Source organism: Euprymna scolopes, chromosome 5 (assembly GCF_053919585.1).
Source record: "Euprymna scolopes isolate OS-2025 chromosome 5, ASM5391958v1, whole genome shotgun sequence".
In the NCBI taxonomy this organism is placed as follows: Eukaryota; Metazoa; Mollusca; class Cephalopoda; order Sepiida; family Sepiolidae; genus Euprymna; species Euprymna scolopes.
The window spans coordinates 34,864,066-34,888,065 of NC_136486.1; the positions used below are offsets into that span (position 1 = coordinate 34,864,066).

At 34.8% G+C, this 24,000-nt stretch overlaps 1 protein-coding gene across 2 annotated transcripts in view; it reads right to left on the bottom strand.

Moving 5' to 3' along the window:
* LOC145276766 (uncharacterized) overlaps positions 1-24,000 on the bottom strand; it is a 448,989-nt gene that overhangs the window by 318,290 nt on the left and 106,699 nt on the right. The gene's annotated exons all lie outside the window — the stretch shown is intronic.

Below are 24,000 nucleotides of genomic sequence, written 5' to 3' on the forward strand. Positions count from 1 at the left end.
AGCAGCTCCTGCCCAGATGTGGCAACAGTATTCCATCCTTGGACGTACCTGGCTCTTATATAAATAGAGAATTGCATCAGCAGTGAGATATCTACTGGATCGATAGAAAGATCCCACCATTTTTCCAGCAGCCTTGGCAACAGATTTGATGTACGTGTTCCATTTAAGATCAGGAGTAATGGTCAAGCCCAGAAGCTTGTCAAAACTTGAGGCCTCCTGAAGACGAGAGCCATTCATTTCAATTGATGCCAGATGAGGATCAGAATGTTGATGATGTAAAGAGAGAAGCTTGGTTTTAGATGCATTAAAAGTAACCAGCCACTCCTTTCCCCATTGTACTACATGCTCAAGATCAGAGGAGAGAGAATTGGAGAGAACTTGGTCGTTTACTGTCTTAGATGTGCTACCATAAATGGTAGTGTCGTCAGCATAAATGTCTACACATAATGTAAGGATGTGATTTGGAAGATCATTAATGTAGATCAGGAAAAGAGTTGGGCCCAGGATGGACCCCTGAGGGACACCGGCATTAATACTGTGGGCTTCTGATTTTTGCCCCTCAACTACTACTCTTATGAACCTATCAGAAAGAAATGATTTAATAATTGAGAAGACATTTCCAGCTATACCATAGCTAGAGATCTTATGAAGTAAACCTTTATGCCATATCCTATCAAAGGCCTTAGATATATCAAGAGCAATTGCCCTAGAAAGGTTGCCTCCGTCGAGAGATTTGCTAATCCTATGAGATATAACTGTAAGCACATCTGCTGTAGATCTAGCAGAACGGAAACCATATTGAGTGTCACTAAGAAGGTTATTTTTGATGAGATGGTTTATTACTTCTGTATTTAACACAGATTCCAGCAACTTACTCATGACGCACAGGAGACTTATTGGCCTGTACTGAGAGGGAGATGAGCGATCACCTGAATTCTTAAATACAGGGCATACTGATGAAATTTTCCAGGGAGATGGGAAGCAATTCTCCTTAAGACAACGTTTAAATAGTTTTGTTAACTATGTGTGTCGCTATGCATCACAGCTTCAATGAACCTAAGATGAGCATAGCAAGGCGTTCATAGTATAACAGGTGTCTGATGGAGGATTTTGATTCTAGTTGAAGGTACTCGCTTTTTTTTTTTTTTTTTTTTTACACTGTTGATGGTTTGGTCGTTTTTGTTTTACGGCATATCAAGTCGGTTTCTATTTAATCCATAGTTGGGACCCTAACAGGTACTACCACTCCGGGTCAGAGTGGACCTAGGAGCAATGGCAATTAAAAGGTGGCTCCACACTCTCCAAAGCCTGCAAGTATGAAGGTCTTAAAAGATGTGGTGTCTCAGCAGCCAGCAGTCGACGCAGGCAGTTTGTTTCACATTTCAGCAATTCTGAGCAGAGAAAAATTATTCACAAAAGTCCTGGAAGTTTTGTCGTTTCCAACTTTGTATGTCCACACATGGAGGGTTGTTGTGGGAGAGATAGTAAACACCCACAAAGTTGTTAACTATGTGTGTCGCTATGCATCACAGCTTCAATGAACCTAAGATGAGCATCGCAAGGCGTTCATAGTATAACAGGTGTCTGATGGAGGATTTTGATTCTAGTTGAAGGTACTCGCATATTTTTTTTTTTTTTTTTTTTTTTTACACTGTTGATGGTTTGGTCGTTTTTGTTTTACGGCATATCAACCCTTTTCAGGTTTCTTAATGCCAAATCCAGTTATTTTGAAGAAAAATTTTTTTAATAGAATATTTTTTTTTTCAAGTCGGTTTCTATTCAACCCATAGTTGGGACCCTAACAGGTACTACCACTCCGGGTCAGAGTGAACCTGGGAGCAATGGCAATTAAAAGGTGACTCCACACTCTCCAAAGCCTGCAAGCTGGAGCCTCACCATCGAATATAGTTTAAGGTCATATCCAGGACCCTATTGATAGGGAGCCTCCCTTCAGCCTCAAAAGACAATGAATACCCACTATAACGGTAGCGACACATGTAATTGTGAGGCAAGGGTTGTGCAATAACCACCCACACCTCTCCTGAATCGGCACTGCTTAAGTCCAGTGGCAAGGACAGGCCCAGGACGTCTGGAAACAATGCCGAGCCAAGTGAATCTTATCTCTATTAATAGAAGGCAGCTTCTAATAACAAATAAGAAGCCGTTGACAATAAAAAATAAAAATATGAATAAAGCCAGACTAAATACTGACAGGCCGGCAACCATGGTAAAAAGGGCTCCTCAACCCATTTATGCACCGGGCAGAAAGAGGTAAACAATGATGTTCCTGCTTCTGGAAGTGGTTCTCCTACTATGATAAAGGTTTACCAGGGTCAACTATCAGGCTTTGATAAAAAATAACAAAAAAACCCTGAATCAATTTTTATTTTTGTCCCAATCCAGAGTCCCTCTTTTTTCAGGAAGTGGATTTTCCCCATATTTGAAACCGACCTTGTGTCTCACTCTGCAAATGTGTGGGAAGATAATGGCAATATGTTTGTTATGCATTTACAAAATAAACTAGCTAATATTTCCACCCAAAGGGTGCATATGTTTACAAGGTCACATAAATAAATTGGGGTTAGAAATATGAACAGTTGGACATGCGTATATTCATAACTTATTATTATTTCTTGTTATTTTTAAGGGCGGGTCTTGTCTTGAAAAAAAAAAAAAAAAAAAAAAAAAAAGCTGATGATGTCATCATGCTTATTAAAAATGAGTCTCGCCCTCTGTCCGACTGGCTCTTACAGAGAGATCACTCACTGGACATCTGATAGCCATAAACTTTAGAATATTACTTGGAGCAGATCTGGTTCATGTCATTTGAGACGTTGCTTGTTATTATAATAGGTTTACGATTACAATAACAATAAGATAATGCTATGAGAAAGAATAGAAATATTTGGATTGCAAAGGAAAAAAAAATAACAAGAATTCATTTTCTATTGTTTTTAATTAATTCACTACCCAGGATTATCAGTTATGTTCCCTTCGAGAAAGGGTCCGATGCTGTTAGCTGTCTGTTTGCTCATGTAACAGAGCTGCTAGCACTGTTAGCAGCAGCTCCATGAGACATGTATGCAAATGACAATGTCGGTGATTGATGTGACGTCACAACGAAAAAAAAATTGTATCACGTGGTGAGGACCAGAGAAGAAATTGTGTGCCAAGGAAAATGAACATTTGACCCATGGTGACGAGAGACATTTAATTACATGGCAGACGAAATAAACAAGAGTAGAAATTGAATTTCTCATCAACACTGGTAGTAAATTATAACAAATTTTTTTTATAGTTTCTCAATTTCCTGTAAAAAAAAAAAAAAAAATTACATTTTTGAAAGATAATTCAATGAAAGAATGTTTTTTTTTTTTTTTTAAAAAATCTATTTTGGAATAAAATCAGACATTTACTCCCTTCAATAGACAGACACCTTTCTTATCCAAGGAACGATACAGCTTAGCATATCAACAACAATGCTAGCCTCAAGGAGCGCAACAGTGGTACTAATAGAGCGGAGTCATTCTCAGTATACATTACAGCTCAGTTATCTACCTTTTAATAACCGATTGCATTGTTCACTTATAGCAGTAAACCGTTTTATATTTGTATGTTGTTCGTTCAAGTTATTATTAAATAATTTTGGATAATATTACAAGACAAGATTACAATATGACAAAGAGTTATGACAAAAATTTCAAAAGAAGGATTCGAAACAAACTACCACTTCTACAGAAAGTGTTGACGAGAAATTCAACTGTTTTTTCTACTCTGGTAACAGAGCCGCTAGCGCTGATAGCAACAGCAGCCGCATAACACATATGCAAATGAACAAGCCATAGCAGATGATATAAACTAAAAGACTTTTAAAACATGAATTAAATTATTTTATTGCAGACTTTTATCCTCGTCTTTTTTAGTTGTTGTTTCACAACGTTTCGGCCAACTATTCCTCTGGCCTTCGTCAGGTACTAACTGCGATGTGATAGGAACTCTGACGAAGGCCAGAGAAATAGTTAGCCGAAACATTGTGAAACAACAACAAAGAAAGATAAGGATAATAGTCCGCAATAAATAAATTGATAAATAATACTCATCTCAATAATGAATTCTAATTAAAATGATATATATATACCATTCGGTACGGACCCGACCATGGATATCAGATAATAAATAAACATGGATTTATAAGATCAAAAAATCCAACCTTGATCGCCCTTCAAGGCCTGTGGCACAGTGGAAAGAGACGTTGAATCTCTACGGTTCTTGTTGAGAATTATCTGAAGATAGCGGTTTCAATCCTACCGAAAGCTAGCCAGAGGCTTACTTGGCGAAAAACATGGTGAGACGACAACAACTATGGATGGCAGTGATTGCTGAGGATGCAGTTAGGAGATTTGGAGTTCCTATTCCATCGCGGTTACGACCTGACAAAAGTCAGAGAAATAGTTGGCTGAAACGTCGTGAAACAACATCTAAGAAAGATGAAGATAACAGTCCGCAATAAAATAAATTAATAAATAATACTCAATAATGAATTACAGTTAAACAAGAGGCAAATGAGTTATTTTTGAAAAAAAAAAACATGAATAAATGCTTTTCATTTCAACTGAAAAAGCTGAGTGGAATTTTGTTTCTTTTTGTTTTCCTTTGCGACTCTTTCAGATGTGGCACTATATGTCGTGAGTATGACTGCGTTGTCATTGCCTCCATAGCTGGGAGGTGATTTGGTAACCCGCGGAGGGATATTGGGGAAAGAGACAACAATGCAATTCGCCAGAACTCATTCTTTCGTTGCTAGCAAGCATGGGGTGAACACGCATATTTTTGTCTCTTTGAAAAGGAGGGGACACCTCCTCATCCCCAGCAGTTAGTTAAGGTTAAAAGTTTAATGGTTAAAAGTTAATTGTTAGGAGTTGTTAATTGTTTTCATTGTAATATATTGTGAATATTTCTTGTAAAAATAAACAGTTAAGGTTTTTTTATATTTTACAATTTGTGTTGTGTGTTGTTTAATCTGCCTAAACATCAAAAACGGTGCCAGCAACCATTCTCAACCAGAAGAATAACGCTGAGCAATTGTAGACAACTTAACAAAAAAGGTACGTCCCCATTTGATTTTCCAGAACATTACAGATGGGAGGTATTTGAAAAAAAAACAAAAAAACGAGAAAGTCTCCCATCTTCATCGGAACTGTTGCCGTTGTGACCCAAGAGGAACAAAAAAGAAAAGGAAGAAAGCCAACAGATTGAGGTATTTTTTATTGCTTTCTGGAATACTGTTTGTTAACACCGGCAGGACCTAGAGTCGTCCACCAGTGGAGCAGAAGGGTCCCAATGACGACTAGGTAAATCCCTACCGGCAAACATACATTGGCTGCCGTTCCCAGGACATTCCTTGTAACCATTGGACAGTCACACAAGTGACTGACTCATATTGTTACATATTGGTGCCATTAAACCAGGTTATGCATAGTGTTACACAGACACAACGTGTTGGGTCTGAATGTTAAAATGTAACAACACAATTGAAGAATGACTACGTTACACTTAGCCTGTAGATTGTAGAAAATAACTGTGCATTTGCCTCTGTTTATGATCTTGTAAAACTGATAATTACTTAAGACTTCTATCCGGTCATGGCTGATGGAATGAGATCTTGCTACCCCCATGATGAGGGCCAAGAACCTAACATTCACCGTCATACAAAATAATGTTTCTGATGCAGCTATGGTAAGTTCTGGATCTAGTCAGGCTTTACATAACATATCCACCTTCTTATCATATATGAATCTGTGTGTGTTAAGTTAGCACTTGCTAGCTGCTGACCCTAATATTCCTGAACGTTTTGTTGATTTCCATTTTAATAAGCATACACGTCCGTTTAATATGCTTCATGTTCTTCCTTCTCCATAGCGTAACATTTATAGACAATATATTAATTGTCCACAAGGTTCTTTCCAATATTCCAAGACGCTATAATCTTCCAAAATGACCCTAACAAGGCTTTGGATTGGGACAAAAATTAAAAAAACAAAAAAATAAAAAAGCTGATGATGTCATCATGCTTATTAAAAATGAGTCTCGCCCTCTGTCCGACTGGCTCTTACAGAGAGATCACTCACTGGACATCTGATAGCCATAAACTTTAGAATATTACTTGGAGCAGATCTGGTTCATGTCATTTGAGACGTTGCTTGTTATTATAATAGGTTTACAATTACAATAAGATAATGATATGAGAAAGAATAGAAATATTTCGATTGCAAAGGAAATAAAAAAACAAGAATTCATTTTCTATTGTTTTTAATTAATTCACTACCCAGGATTATCAGCTAATTTCCCTTTGAAAAGAGGTCTGACACTGTTAGGCTGTATGTATGCTAGTCTAAAGCTACAAATATTAAAAAATTAGGGATCATATTTTGACCTATACGGCATTATTTGCAGTCATCATCATCATCATCATCATCATATTGTATGAATCAGAAGATTCTTTTTTTTTTTTTTTTTTTTTATTACATTTTCACCCCAAACAAGGCAAATTGCCACTTTGGTGTAGGGGGCTACTATCAGGGGCAACAACTACTGGGGTACTATGTAGGGATTTGGGCAGCAAGGTGTCGGTTCACGTTACACTTGAACTTCTGCACGTTACACTTGAACTTCTGCACGTCAGTACAGCCTAACAGTGTCAGACCTCTTATCTCTGAACGTATATACCATTCACTGGACAAAGCGGGGGAAGGCAGAGCGGTAGCTCTAGATATATCTAAGGCTTTCGACAGGGTATGGCATGAGGGTCTCCTCAGTAAAATCAGATCATACGGTATCACTGGTAGAATACTTAACATAATTAAATCCTTCTTAGATAAGAGAAAAATCCAGGTAGTCCTCGACGGTCGCACATCTAAACAATATGATATAAATGCGGGAGTGCCCCAGGGTTCTATCCTTGGACCTCTATTGTTCCTGATATTCATAAATGACCTCCCCGACAACATTGCCTCTGAGATGGGTATATATGCTGATGACACTACACTCTATGGCAGACACGACAGGAAGACGAATGAACACATTTCTAAAGAAATGGCAGAAACACTAGAGGAAGACCTCCAATCTGTAGTGGAATGGGGACAAAAGTGGTTGGTCGCGTTCAATGCTGCCAAGACTAAACTAGTTTCATTCAATAATTACAAGAAACCCTCTCTACCACCCATAGCAATGGCCAACGACTCTTTATCTGAGAGTCCATCTTTCAAACTCCTTGGCCTAACGTTCACAGGAAACATGAGTTGGAACAATTACATTGAAGGCATTGCCAGGGCCGCTGCAAGAAAGGTAGGCTCTCTCTACCGTACTAGAAAACTACTAACACCCGAAAGTATCCTGTACCTCTATAAGGCCACCATTCGCCCATGTATGGAGTATTGCTGCCACATCTGGGCTGGTGCATTTGCTACTAGTCTCTCGCTCCTTGACAAGGTTCAAAAGAGAGTCGCAAACCTGATAGGCCCTGAACTGGCATCTAAGCTTCAGCCTCTGTCCCATCGACGAAATGTTGCATCCCTCTGCCTGTTCTACAAGTATTTTAGTGGTGAATGCTCTGACGAACTGCAATCACTTGTGCCCCCACGACGCGAGCACCCTCGACAAACCCGACAGGCTACTAGATCCCACCCCCACACTGTAGAGGTCCCTAGATGTAAAAGATCTTTTTACTCCAATAGTTTCTTCCCCAGAACCGCAAGACTCTGGAATTCCATTCCAGGTCCCTGCTTCCCCAACAGTACTGACGTGCAGAAGTTCAAGTGTAACGTGAACCGACACCTTGCTGCCCAAATCCCTACATAGTACCCCAGTAGTTGTTGCCCCTGATAGTAGCCCCCTACACCAAAGTGGCAATTTGCCTTGTTTGGGGTGAAAATGTAATAAAAAAAAAAAAAAAAAAAAGTACTGTTGGGGAAGCAGGAACCTGGAATGGAATTCCAGAGTCTAGCGGTTCTGGGGAAGAAACTATTGGAGTAAAAAGATCTTTTACATCTAGGGATCTCTACAGTGTGGGGGTGGGATTTAGCAGCCTGTCGGGTTTGTCGAGGGTGCTCACGTCGTGGGGGCACAAGTGATTGCAGTTCGTCAGAGCATTCACCACTAAAATACTTGTAGAAAAGGCAGAGGGATGTAGAAAAGGCAGAGGATTCTATCGTTGGCATTGGTTTTCTCGATATTTTTCTCGTCAGAATTCTCTCTAGAAAGATATCGAGTACTTACGGGAGAAATCCCGTGAAGGTTGCCAACATCTTAAGTAGTCATTCCGTGTTGTTAACGTCTTGACCACCATAACCAACTAATCATTTTCAAGTCTCCTTAGGGCAATTCGCTTTGTTTTTGTCTGTCCAATCATAAGTCTTTACAAATGGTGATATACCTCTTACTTATTTCAACATGCCTGGAGTGAAAGGGAAAGAAAAAAAAACAAGAATTCATTTCCCAATCTTTTTTTTTTTTTTTTTCAATTCATCCAATCATTATCTGGATTTATCGTCTACTAGTGGAGTGAGGGGCGCCTGGCTTTACCCGGTCGTAGAATATGCTTAAATATAATATTTTAATTTGTTCGGATTTTGTATATATTATTAAAGAGTCGTGATTTCAAAAGTGAAAAAAAAGTATTTGGGTACGATCAGCTAGAATCGAAACCGAAAGAAAAACGTTACCATTCAAAGCTGGTGACGTTACCACCGTACCAATGTGACACGCATACCAACTGATTAAAAATAAACTAAGATGAATGCACAAAATGTACAACGATTTTTTCAACCTTGACCTCTTTTTGACCCCTTAAAAACTATTCTAACCGGTTAAAGACCTATAATGTAACGGTTCATAAAAAATCCAATCATTTGAGTCCCCTAGCGCCGCTCTGCGACTTTTAGTTTCGAAAGAGATAGAGTTTGAAAACAGACAGACAGACAGACAGACAGACAGACATAGTGAGTTTTATAAATTAGATTCACCTTTCAAGGTTTATCATCTATGTACCTTTCATAAAGAGGGTCAACTTTTCTACCGTTGCAAACGTTTACACATGTGTTAACATGTAGGGACCCAATAGATTGTAGACTCCGTTGCAATGAACATAAGAAAAGAAGAGGAAATAGCTCTGTATCCCCCTCTTTAGCAGTGAGACATGGATTACCTATGCAAGGCATGAGAAAAAAAAAAACTAAACAGCTTCCACATGAGGTGCTTGTGTTGCATATGTGCAACATGCACTCAACACTTTCTGAAAGACAGCTGCGATGGTTGGGGCTTAAGGTACATGTGGGTGAAATTAAAAAAAAAAATCGCTCCAGTCGTTTTGGAGTCTATAGGGAACTCTCTCTCTCTCTCACACACACCCTCACACACACAAAGTGCCTTTAATGTATAAGCAGGTCATAGACCCTATCTCTGCTAATAGTTGAGATGGCTTTTAGTTCATCTAAATGTTAGATTCCTCCATTCAATTTCAAGCGATAATGGATACCCCTGTAAGGGTAACTGTGCGAGTACTTGTGAGGCAAGGGTTGTACAATTCTCAACCACCCCTCTCCTGAATCGGCACTGCTTGAGACCAGTGACAAGGTTGGTTGGTTGGTGGTTTTTTTTTGTTTTACGGCATATCAACCCTTTTCGGGTTATTTAATGCTGAATCCAAAGATTTTGAAGAAAAATTTTTTAATAGAATATATTTGTTGTTTTCACGTCGGTTTCTATTTAACCCATAGTTGGGACCCTAACAGGTATTACCACTCCGGGTCAGAGTGGACCTGGGAGCAATGGTAATTAAAGGGTTGCTCCACACTCCCCAAAGCCCACAAGCTGGGGCCTCACCACTGGATATAGTTTAAAGTCATATCCAGGACCCCCATTGAGGGACTTTTACCCTCTGCAGGGGGGCAGTCGGCGTATTCTAATGCCCCACCGACAGGGCCACCAGTGACAAGGAAAAGTGCTAGACGACTGAAAACAATGCCGAGATAAGCGGAGAGGACATACCTCACCTGAAATTCCTAAACGGTCATCCACTTTAGTACTGACCAGGCTGAGCATTGCTTAACTTCGGTGATCTCATGAGAACTGGTGTGTCAATATGATTATGCTGTATAAATTTTAGAATCCCTTAAAAATAGAAAAAAAAAGTAAAATATATAAGTCTGACCAGCATTTAAATAATTAATGCGAAAAGAGTTTAATTAAGTTTATGTGTAACTCTGTAAAAATTGAGGAGAAATATTATTTTTATGTTTTATTTAAAAGTTAAACAATTTGATGTTGTGGCATGTCTCTGTGTGTCTACCAATTTATTTATTTTTTAATGTGTATTTTTCAACCAATCGTAGTCAAGAATTAACACTGGTATCCCATAATCCTCTCTGAAATGAGTTTGTTATTCCACTTCATCCATCTCGACTTTTTGGCAGAATCCAAATGCGTTGAACCGAAAATGACTGTCTTGGGAAATGTTAGATTTCTCCAATAAATAAACAATACAGAGAAAAGGAAAAAGACTTAACGGATTTAAAAACTATTTGCCAAGAATGTACCCCAGCATTTGTGGATATTGATATTATGTACCCTCTCTTTCTCCCTCCCTCTCTCTCTCTCTCTCTCTCTCTCTCTCTCTCAGCCACTCTGATGAGTCGTAGACGACGAAACACGTGTCAGTGGATAATTATATTTTAAAAATAATATATATATATATATTTTTTTTTTAAGTGACATTGTCTGTCTGTGTGAGGAACGGTCTCTACCAAACTATTCTGTTAATTTTTAATCTACAGACATATTGATATATAGGGGATTTGGACCTGTGGAACAAAATCAATCTAGTTTAGCCGGTAAAAATAGTTGCTAAGGGATCAAAATTAAAAACGATCAAAACTTAGCAGGAGCAAGTCGACTAAACCTGTTATTCTATGCAAATATATATTTATATGGTCAATAACATTATTATTCTAAAAGTTTTTTTAATACGTGTGAATTTAGATCAGACAGTAAAAAGTAAGGCTGGAGAGCTATGTGTTTTGGTTCGATTCTAACTGATGGCATCGAAGTCATATTTGTTTTTGTTTATATCATTATTGTACATTAGGTACAATATAATAATCAATAAAAATTGGCTTTATAATAATAAATACAAAATCTGCATAAATTAAAGTATCATATTGAATGCATATTTTACAACCGGGCAACGCTGGTGGCCTGCTAGTATGTATATGTAAAGTGACCTTGTCTGTCAGTCTGAAGAACGTTCTCTACCAAACTCCTCTATCAATTTTTGGTCTGCAGTCTTGAAACATGACATGTTGGGGTATTTGGACCTGTGGAAGAAATTCGATTTTTTTTTTAGCCGTAAAAAGGAGCTGATAATGGAATAAATTGGAACTTAGCAGCAAATAATGAAATTAAACATTTTTATAATTATGTTTTTTTTTTATTTGGAAATTTTTATGATTTGCAATATATAAATTTTTTTTTTAATTTTCAATATATAAAATAATTTTTTTTAATAAATTCTCAAATCAAACGTTTTCTTTTGTATAATTAGAATGCTTTTATTAAGAAATGTTTATAATTTGGAATATTACAAATACATCTTTAACTTTTAAAACTATTTTTTAATAAATAATCAAATCAAACGTTTTTTTTTATATAATTAAAATGTTTTTTATTTGAAAATTTTTATTATTTGGAATATTTAAAATTTTTCTTTCATTTAAAAAATATTTTCTAATAAATAATCACATCAAACGTTTTTATATAATTAAACTGTTTTTATTTGGAAATTTTTATAATTTGGAATATTAAAAAAAATAATTGTAAAAACATTTTTTAATAAATAATCAAATCAAACGTTTTTTTTTAATATAATTAGAATGATTTTTATTTTGAAATTTTTATAATTTGGAATATTAAAAAAAATAATTGTAAAAACATTTTTTAATAAATAATAAAATCAAACGTTTTCTTTTAAAATATAATTAGAATGATTTTTATTTGGAAATTTTTATAATTTGGAATATTAAAAAAAATAATTGTAAAACATTTTTTAATAAATAATAAAATCAAACGTTTTTTTTTTTAAATATAATTAGAATGATTTTTATTTGGAAATTTTTATAATTTGGAATATTAAAAAAAAATAATTTTAAAAACATTTTTTAATAAATAATAAAATCAAACGTTTTTTTTTTAAAAATATAATTAGAATGATTTTTATTTGGAAATTTTTATAATTTGGAATATTAAAAAAAATAATTGTAAAAACATTTTTTAGTAAATAATAAAATCAAACGTTTTTTTTTAAAATATAATTAGAATGATTTTTATTTGGAAATTTTTATAATTTGGAATATTAAAAAAAATAATTTTAAAAACATTTTTTAATAAATAATAAAATCAAACTTTTTTTTTTTAATATAATTAGAATGATTTTTATTTGGAAATTTTTATAATTTGGAATATTTAAAAAAAAAAAAAATTAATTTTAAAAACATTTTAAAATTAAGAATTTTTGCTGGATTTACACCGTTATGAATTTCAGATACGACGGCCATGATGAAGTGGATATTTTCTATTTTATTGAAGATTCTGCCTTACAAACCAATCCTTGTCCTTGTTTAATTCGGAATTCAGTACATTATATAATAGAAACCGGATATATCAAGAAACTCGAAACCATATCTAATAAACTTATTTCCATAAAAAAAACATTCTCAAAATGTTTTCCACTTTAAGATGCCATATCAGCTTTCGGTTATTCGGCTACACATATTTCTTGTATACAATCACATTCCAATCATCACTGGTCTGGGAGAGAGGGGGGGGGTAGGGGCGCCGAGTGTTGGTGGGGAGGTACCGTTAACCATACACACCTACTAAAGACATATCTCACTGTTCAGGTAAGATGTCCCAAACCAGAAATAACAAAATCAATAGCGGCTCGTTCTAGGTGTTTCGGAATGGTAAAACTCGCTTACTATAAAAGAAAACAGTTATTCATCTAAAAACCTGTCTTGCTACAACCATTGTCAATAATTCCCCTTCCTCCCTCCGTGTACCTATACCTAAACGGGGCTTCCATGAGCGGGAGTTCTTTCTTATAACTCTCTGTTTGCGGAATACAATGCTATGGGATTGCTATACAACTGGCTACAACATAGTCGTTTTCAACTCTAAAGTAAACAAATTTTCTTTGAGGTATCTGCCCAACATTACAAATCATCACAATGTAGTCTTACTGTCCACTTACAGCATAATCACGTTGATACACTGATTCCTATTAGATCACTCAAGTTAAGCAATATTGAGCCTGATTGGTACCAGGTGGGTGAATATTTAGGAATAGTAGGCGCTGTATGTAGGAGGACGTATACGCCTCCCGGTAGGAGCTACAAAAAGTTATGGTCGTCATTTTCCGTAATGGGGATATATATGCGACTGGGAACCACTTGCGAATTTTATACTCTCATGAAACTTCCCCCTTTGGAGGAAGCTGGTTCAACCCACCTAGGGTGAGTGCCTGACAGACCCATTAAACATTATCCTTCATTTCGAATTACTTGGGAATTCTACTCGGTAAGGGATGACAGAAGGAGAGGTTTACTACCCTCGTGGATTAAATAAAGAGTTCTGTTTGAAATTTCGTGCAGATTTCCGAGTTTGACAAGATACACCTGAAGAAGGTCGGAGGTTACATCGACCGAAACCTTATGCAAACAGCACTCAAGATGAGAACGGTAATCCGAAGAATCCATGCATTACAAACAATCAATCATTATCTCAAAAAATCAGAAATGAACGTAATAATTACTCAACAAATCCTGTTTTGGCTTTCGGAAGAAAATTTTACTATTACCAATACGTTTAGCTTTTTATTTCATATTATGAATAAAAAAAAAAGGTCACCCCCCCCCTAAAAAAAAAAAGAATTCTTCAACCCAACCCTAACGAACACTTTCTTTCTTGTTAAAAAAATACCCAGAACAAACTAATTATATATCTATATAGACATTGCACCAAGCTACAATTAGTCGATTAGTCGTCTCTCTGCAAATTTTATCGCTGACCCAAATTTTCTGAATGCATTTGTGAATCTCTGCCTGCCCCGCCACCTGTCAACGTTGCAACCAATCCTACAGGCTGTTGCCGCTGTCTTGCACAAAGGTAACCCGATCCAACAAGGTCGGAAAGATCTTAATTTTCACCTATTGTAAAAGCTTTATATTGCCAGTTAAATTAATGCTAAACGGCGTTAAAAAATTGTTTATCACCGGTTCAAAAAACAAAAAAAAACCAAAAAAAAAAACCAGGAAGATAACAAAGAGAAATACCATATATATATATATATATATATATACATATATATATATATATATATATATATATATATATACATGTGTGTATATATGAATATAAGTGTATATATATGTATATAAGTATATATATATATACGTATATATATACGTACATATATATTCATGTGTGTGTGTGTGTATGTATGAATATATGTGTATATATATACGTATATATATACATATGTATACGTATATATATACATATATACGTATATATATACGTATATATATACGTATATATACATATATAAGTATATATACATATATATACGTATATATATAGACGTATATATATACGTATATATATACATATATATACGTATATATACATATATATACGTATATATATACATATATATACGTGTATATATACATATATATACGTATATATACATATACATATATACGTATATATATACATATATGCGTATATATACATATATATACACGTATATATATACATATATACGTATATATATATACGTATATATATACATATATACGTATATATATACGTATATATATACATATATGCGTATATATATACATATATATATAAACATATATACGTATATATACATATATACATATATATATAAACATATATACGTATATATACATATATACATATATATATACATATATATATACATATATACGTATATATATATACGTTTTTATATACATATATATATACGTATATATATACATATATATATGTATACGTATATATATACGTATATATACGTATATATATACATATATATATACGTATATATATATAAGTATATATATACGTATATATAAATGTATATATACACACATTATATATATATACTTATATATACACGTATAAATATATATATATACGTTATATATACACGTATATATATACACGTATATATATACGTATATATACACGTATATATATATATATGCGTATTATTATTTTTTACTATAATAATTAAAATAATTAAATAATTAAATACCTACATGCACATAAATATACGTTATATATATATATATATATACTATAATATAAAGCTGAACGTGTGTGTGTATGTCTAGTTACGAATAGGCTCCTATATGGTTGACTATTACAGAAAACCGATCACATATTATGATAGAAGATGTATCGAGACACATGAATGGGTAATTTTGATCTGGCATAATGATGATTCATCATAATTGTGGGGCCTGCGATACGCGTGTCCACAAAGTATGGAAATAAAAAATTAAAATAAAAAAAACAAAACGTTTACAAGTGTTTTGATATAGATGGACATATTAATACTTTGATAAGTATGTTTTAACTTAAATACGGATGGTATAATAAAATTATGGTGTCTGCGTTCGTGCCTGACCTCCATAGAATGGAAATAGGCACAAACTTTAATAAAGACTTTTCATATCTATCTGCGTAAGTATACTTTGATAATTATGTTTTAGTTTGAAGAAATATGGTATAATAAAAATTATTGGGTGTTCGTTCGCGCCTGACCTCCATAGAATGGAAATATGTCACAAAGTTTAACAAGGTTTTTTAATATAGATTCACAGAATATTGTGATAAATGTTTCAGTGTTAACAAGTATGGTATAATAAATTATAGGGTTTATCTATTTTATTTTTACTTTCATCATAGTTTGCTTTGGTTTTGATACCCCAAATTCGAAGCTATCTCTTTACAACCCTTTCTTTTCATAACCTATTATACTTTCATAAATCAGAGCCCATTTTCTGTAGGCTGTTTTTGAACCCAGTCAACGACGGGTACTTTTTCTAGTATATATATATATATATATATATATATATATATATATATATATATATATATATATATACACACACACACACACACGTGTGTGTGTGTATTTTTATGAATATATATGTATATAATGTAAAAACGCGATACATTCAGATATAGCCTAATAGTAGGGGGCTACACTTCTTACCATGAGGTCCCGATTTCGAATCTCGCTAGATTCAGCCACTCTAATGAGTCGTAGACGGAGAAACACAGGGCAGTGGATAATTATATTTAAAAAAATAATACATATGCCGCTCTCCATTTGAGGGTAACAAAATTGGTCGAAGGGAAAATTATTCCCAACTAGCATTTAGGTTAAAAATCCACTTTCGTAAATGTAATAATAAAAAAAATATATAATTGAATTCATTCAAAAAGTATCGCAAAACAAATAACATATATATATATATATATATATATATATATATATATATATATATATATATATATATATATATATATATATTCAGTTTGAAATGAAATCTTGGTTTCATCTAATGAAAAAGGGAATCCAGACGGTCATTGTCTTTAAGAGTTGCATTTTTTTTCAGGGGAGTATTATCCGATTTTTGAGAAATTTTAACAACATTAAGTGTTACATATCAATTAATATATATTCCATAAATTTCAGTTTCTTTACAATATTGTTCTTGAGTAAAGAGCCATTTTTGTAATAGAAAAATAATTGAAATAAGTGACGGCAAAAAAAAAAAAAAAAAAAAAAAAACATGGCCGCATCAATCCAGAAAGAGTAGCTTTGGATGGTAAAGAATTCCAGATATAAGTATTTTACGACCGGGAAAAGCCCCCCCCCCCACTCCGCTAGTAAAAATAAATAAAAAATAATTTTAGTCGCATGAATTTCTACGAATTGATTAAATTTGCCGTTTTGATCCACCTTGACTGCCTAGAAAGCCAGATATTTCGTTCACGAAGCAATAGGAGCCAAAATGCTTTACAGAGTTAATATCTACTTTACGCCAGTTTCCCTCACCTCTGTGTCGGATGATGATAAGTATACGCACTGTGACACTAACGCACACACATACACAAGACTCATTAACATTTTTACACTGTCATCTGCTCATCCAAACAAATATATGAACTTATTCATTTAAACTAACGGGACCTGTGGAAATTCCACAGCTGCATCTTTCATATGTAATATATTAATGCTGAGCATTCTGTGGACGTTCTACTTGAATAGTTTCTTCCCCCAGACTGCTAGACGTCGGAATTCCCTCCGTGTTGCATGTTATCACGTGTGCAAACATTTAAAGATAAAGCAAACAAATATCTCATGAATGATGATCATAAATAGTGATCGCTTACGTCCAAGTGGCAAGATGTATTGTTTGGGATGAATAAGAGTACACAAACAAAGAAAAAAAAATTGTTCCAAGTTAGAGTAGCCCTTTTGAAGGAGCTCTCTCTCCTTTAAAAAGAACAGTTTTGTGTCTAACTCTGACCCCGTGGGAAGGTAAGTAAGTAGGGGCTCGAGTATGGGACGCCAAGTCTACAATCTGCGCCGGCGCCGCCGTATCTTCCAGGAAGAAAGCGTTACTATTCATGCAAAGATGAGCCTGAATTTAAACTAATACCTTCGGACTTATCTGCTCTCTCTCTCTCTCTCTCTCTCTCTCTCTCTCTCTCTGCTTATCATATATATATATGTATATATATATATATATATATATATATATATATATAATGATATATATATATATATAAACAGAAGAAAAAAACAATGTCTAAATTTCTGATTTTTTTTCTAACGAAGCTTCGTTAAAGATCAAATACGTGTCAAGATACAAACCTAATTGTTCTTCGAGAATCTCTTGCCAACCAGAAAGAGAGAGAGAGAGAGAGAGAGAGAGAGAGAGAGAGAGAGAGAGAGAGAGAGAGAGAGAGAGAGGGGGGCATTACTGATGCCAAATTCATCCGAAGAAGAGAGTATTATTATTATTATTATGGCTTTTTATTTTTATTTTTCTTACTTTGTTTTCTTTAAGGAATTTAGCCTTCGAGGGTTTAAGGTATTCAGAAGGGGTTTGGAAGGAATGCTACTGATTATCTAAGAAGTGTCAACGATTGTTTGTTGTGAGAGTGGCAGAAACGAAAATAAATAAGTAAAGAGAGTGAGAAAGGAGAGAGAAAAATAAAAAGTGTGTGTGTGTGTGTGTGTGTGTGTGTGTGAGAGAGAGAGAGAGAGAGAGAGAGAGAGAGAGAGGGGGTGTAAAGAACAGAAAGTGCTATAAAATGTGTAGCGAGAGAAAGAGAAATGTAGGGGAGGGAGAGAGAAAGAGATAGATAGATGAAAAGAGAGAGGTAGTAGGATGAGTTGTAATAGAGCGAAACTGCCAGTATGTGGATGACTATATATATATATATATATATATATATATATATATATATATATATATATATATATATATATATATACATGTATGTATATTCGTATAAGTATGACTTCTTGATTAATTTATAGTTCTCAATTCATGTGTTAACTAGCAAAATGTATAACTTCCTTACGAATAGCATTTGTCAAGTCCGCAAATAAATGAATGGATCCAAATAGTCAAATGATAAAATCCATGAACAATGAATTGGTTGATCAACTAAAAATAAGAAAATAAGGGAAGTGAGAATTACGAGTATGCCGGAAGTAAACCCAAAATCTACTTTCTACTCTCCTTACGTCATTAGACAGAAAGCCGCTAATGTGACGTGTAGAATGAACAGACCAACTTCTTTCATTTTAATACACTGAGCACATTTGAAAGATGGCGATCATATCTCTTCAAGATCACCACACTCTTCAGTTCATTCAGGTACATTTTGGTGTTGATATCAAGCTGACTTCGAAGATGTGAGGTGGCATGATGTGGCCCTCACTTGAAACCACACCAAATACCATAACCGTAGCCAGAAACTTTGTTTTATCACCCTGAGCACGTCCCTGTTATTTGTAGCAATCCAGCTATGCATTTTGAGGGGGTTGTCATAACTTAGATTGGTAGAGAGCATGAGTTGTAGAGTGGCTCCTATCATTACATCATAAACGCTCTGATCCCCATCTGCATCGATTGAAATGAATGGCTCTCGTCTTGGGAAGGCCCCATGTTTTGAAAAGCTTCTGGGTTTGACCTTTACTCCTGATCTGAAATAGAAAAGATACATCAAGTCTGTGGCCAAGGTCGCTGGGAAAATGGTGGGATCCTTCTACCGCTCCAGAAGATATCTCACTAATGATGCAAATCTCTATCTGTGTAAAAGTCAAGTACGTCCAAGGATGGAGTACTGCTGCCACATCTGAGCAGGAGCTGATAAAAACAGTCTATCCTGCCTTGACAGAGTACAATATAGACTTCGTGGCTTGGTGGGGGATGACCTTTTCTCTTCCCTGCAATCTCTCTCCCACAGAAGAGACGTTGCGAGCCTGTCTCTGTTTTAGCGTTATTTCCCTGGTCTCCCCCCCCCGCCAATCTTTCATGAAAAACACCTGACTAGCTGAAACCACTGTCAATAATTTTCCCCACTCTTTATCCGTGCCTAAATCAAAACGTAGATTCCATGAACAAAGCTTCTGTCTTAGAACTGCACGCCAGTGGAACTCTCTACCGCTTGCCTCTTTCCCCACCCCGAATTCAACTTAGATGTCTTCAAGTCCAACATAAACAAATTCCTGACAAACCGCCCCTTTAAGTAATGACACTTTATCAAATCCCCAATACTAACTATTACTACGATACTATCCCACTGATTAATGTACACACAATAACCCTTATCCCCGAGTGGCTCATGGGCCTTGATAAGTGGTGCCCCCCATGTAAGAAAAAAACAAAAAAAATCTCCAATCTCGCTCATTGAACATTGTGTCACTTTCACACATAATAGAAGGCTCCTATAGCTCTTGGGATTTGTACACAGCAAGCTAACTAGTAGATAGTCTGCACTAAAAGAACGATTCTCATCAAACGGAAATTGAATCATGTCGTCTCTTCTAGGGCGACAATTTTATCGTTCCACCCTGTAAGTTGTTTTCCTATGCTATTTTTATGAGACTCTGTGTTAATCTGGCCACCAAAGAAATTGGAGGTTCCTTTTTCAAAATCCGGGGAGATTTAGAAGAGCAATGGTTCAAAGTGTCTGAAAAAGCTCATTAATAGACTACAAAAAGGTTGGATCGTTTTAAAAACCCTTTACAAGAAAGTCAGGATCAGACTGGAATCCTCGTCAAAAGAAAAGAAAAATATATCCAAAACTAACATTCGGACTTGTGGAATCAATTAATGCACTTAAAAAGATCTTGAGGAATGGAGATGAGAAGAAGGAATGTTTTGTTTATATATATATATATATATATATATATATATATATATATATATATATATATATTAGAATGTAATTATCCACTGACACGTGTTTCGTCGTCTACGACTCATCAGAGTGGCTGAATATAGCGAGATTGGCTGATACTAGCAGAGAGATCTGACGTTGCCTGGGATTGAATGATGATCAACTCAACGAATGTTTCACACTCCCACCTATTTATTAGCATCAAAATCGGTGAAATCGTCCATTTTCTAATTAAATCGATTGATTGCCTGCTCTAGTTAGGGACCCATCCATGGTACACCGGGAGGAAGCTTCACATGCCTCCCCGCAGTGACTTAGTCCACAATACATTGGAGTCTACATTGCACTGTAGAGAACCTACTGTTGATTTTATAAAATTATTTCTATATATAATGGCTTAAATTAAAGTTACAGATTATTTTGATTATCGATCTTTATCAAAGATATCCCAGTACAAAACCTCTCTCTAAGAACACTGCTAGGCACATAAAGTACCTTCGTGTGAAATTTCATAAAAATCCGTCCAGCCGTTTTCGAGTCCATAGTGAACGAACTCACTCATACAAAGTTCCTTTTATATAATAGTACACACACACACACACACACACACACACACACACACACACACACACACACACACACATATATATAGCATAATCATGTTGGAACACCGGTTCTCGCCAGATCACCGGATATAAGCAACGATGAGCCTGTCCAATACCATATAGGTAATCATTTATTATATACAGCTAGCCGCTCTATGTACCACGCCGGGATGTAGAAATTTTAAGGTTGATATCTGAAGGTGTGTTTAATACACTGGGAGAGATGCACCCTCAGACTTTATTAAGACATGCTTCTAGGAGAATGAAAACTCTTATATAAAACCTGGGGCGTACTGTCCGCTCTGTCTTGTGACAGCCATTGCACCGACTGAGATTAGCAGTTGTACCAAAAAGTGTGGTTGGTTTTGCACAAAGCCTTCACCACTATAAACAAATCATCTCCGTGGATTTCCGAACAACTTAGTTGTTGTGGAGGACCTAATACGTCGAAATCAACAGGAGTATCATCATTATGTATATATATATATATATATATATATATATATATATATATATATATATATATATAGAGTCTCCGTAAAGTTACTATACAGTCTTACGTGGCATGTTTGATTAATAAAATTATGGGGTGTTCGTTCTCACCTGACCTCCATAGAATGGAAATATGTCACAAAGTTTAACAAGGTTTTTTAATATAAGTGTTTCAGTGTGAACAGATATGGTATAAAAACTTACGGACTTTTATATAAGCAATATCGCCTGAAGAGGTCTCTAGTTTTCTGTAATTGGCTGTCCGAAACATACTCATAAATGTGTAGCGAAATATTAACGCTTATGTAAAACAAATAAAAAGTATATATATATAGTGGCTTCCTTCAGTCTTGACAGACTATGGATACCCACTGTAAGGGTGCCTGTGCGTGAAATTTGTGTGGCAAGAGTTGCACAGTCTCCAACCACGCCTCTCCCGAGTCAATATTGTTGCATACCAGTAGCAAGTTGAGGTACAGAACGACTAGAAACAATACCGAGGTGAGCGGAGAGCACATACAGCGCCTAGAATTCCCAAGTGGTCACCCATCTGGTATTAGTCAGGCTCAACGTTGCTTAACTTCGGTGATCAGACAATTTAAGCTCTCCCCTTTCTATCCATTACTCCAAACTCCTGTGTTTTTTAATATTCATGTGTAATCAAAAATCTTTTTCTTATAATTTATTTTGGTTTAAATTGTCTGATGACATGGGCTTGTAATAATTTAAGCACATACTCCCAATGTTGAAATATATATATATATATATATATATATATATATATATATAGGGTGTCCACAAAGTCTAGCTACATTATGTAGCCAGACTTTGTGGAAGCATCCTCTAGATTAAGATTATGTAGCCAGACTTTGTAGGCACCCTGTATATATATATATATATATATATATATATATATATATATATATATATATATATATATATACACGTCTATATATATACATACATATATATATACATATATATATATATATTTGTGGCACCCTGTATATATATATATATATATATATATGTATATATATATACACCCACACACGTGTGTGTGTGTTTGTGTGTCTGTGTCTGTGTGTATGTTTGTGTGTGTGAATATTTTATCTTCAATGTATAGGTTCGAATTCGAATTGTAGCCATGGTACAATAAAAAAAAACCCTCCAAAATAAAAAGAAAATGTAAGCCGCCATAAATTGGTGGTTGCATTTCATTCTGTTCTTTGAGAAAAAAAAAAATCAGACGTTGGAAACTTTAGTCGCAGGAAACTACCAAAAAGTTGCAATGCAATTCTATTCTTTAATTCACATCTCAGCACTTGGTGGGTGTAATATGACTGTAAGTTGGAGGTAGACTATTAGACCTTCCAGTGTAAGAGGAACCCGATCACGGATTCCTCTTACAAAATGGAAGCTGATGGTGTCGATCTTTGCAAGATATGATACCTGTCACCACTCCCTCATAAAGGAGAAGTAAAACTGCACAAATTTTTAATAGGTGAATAATAATAATAAAAAAAAATAATGTTAAAACATTTTTTTAAATTTAATGCTAGGCGAACAATCCCTCACCTGGATTGAAATTGACCCCAGTGGGTCTGCAGAATCTTTAACCGGGCTAACGAAAAAAAGTGTTCTATTTTGTTTTGCTGGCAGAATCTTAACTACTTTGCAAAAGAGGCATTTTAAACCCATGTCAGTTCTTTTACATATATTTTCATTAATTGAATATAATACCATGATTAATTTATTCTGTATTTTTTCAGATTATTAAAGCATCATTAATATTTTTTCTGCAATATTTTCTCTCATGTTGACCTGAAAACGACTTTCGTTAGTTAACAGAAAGAAAATCATCTTCCATCATGATAATGCTCGTCCTTACACAGCACTTCTGACCAAAGATCTCCTACGGTTATTTGATTGGGAAATCTTACCCCATCCTGCATATTCTTTTGACCTAATTCCTTCAGATTATCACTAATTCCGACGATTATAAAACCATTTAGATGCCTAAGGTTAACAGCACGAGAAGAGATTGAACACGAGTTAGATTCAAATTTCATATGAAAACCTAAAGAATTTTACATTTATAAACTTGGTGACGGACGGAATCAAGTTAAAGAGAGCAATGGTCGTTATTATTATGGAATAAAGATTTTCAAAAACACAGTTGTTTCATTTTCAAGATGAAATTTTAAATTGGCAAAAACTTTTGCACCGATCTTATATTTCTTCATAAGGATGCAGAAATATTAGCAATCTTCCAAAAGTAATGCTTCCTATTTTTTATTCCGCCCAAATGGATTAGAAGGGATTGCAA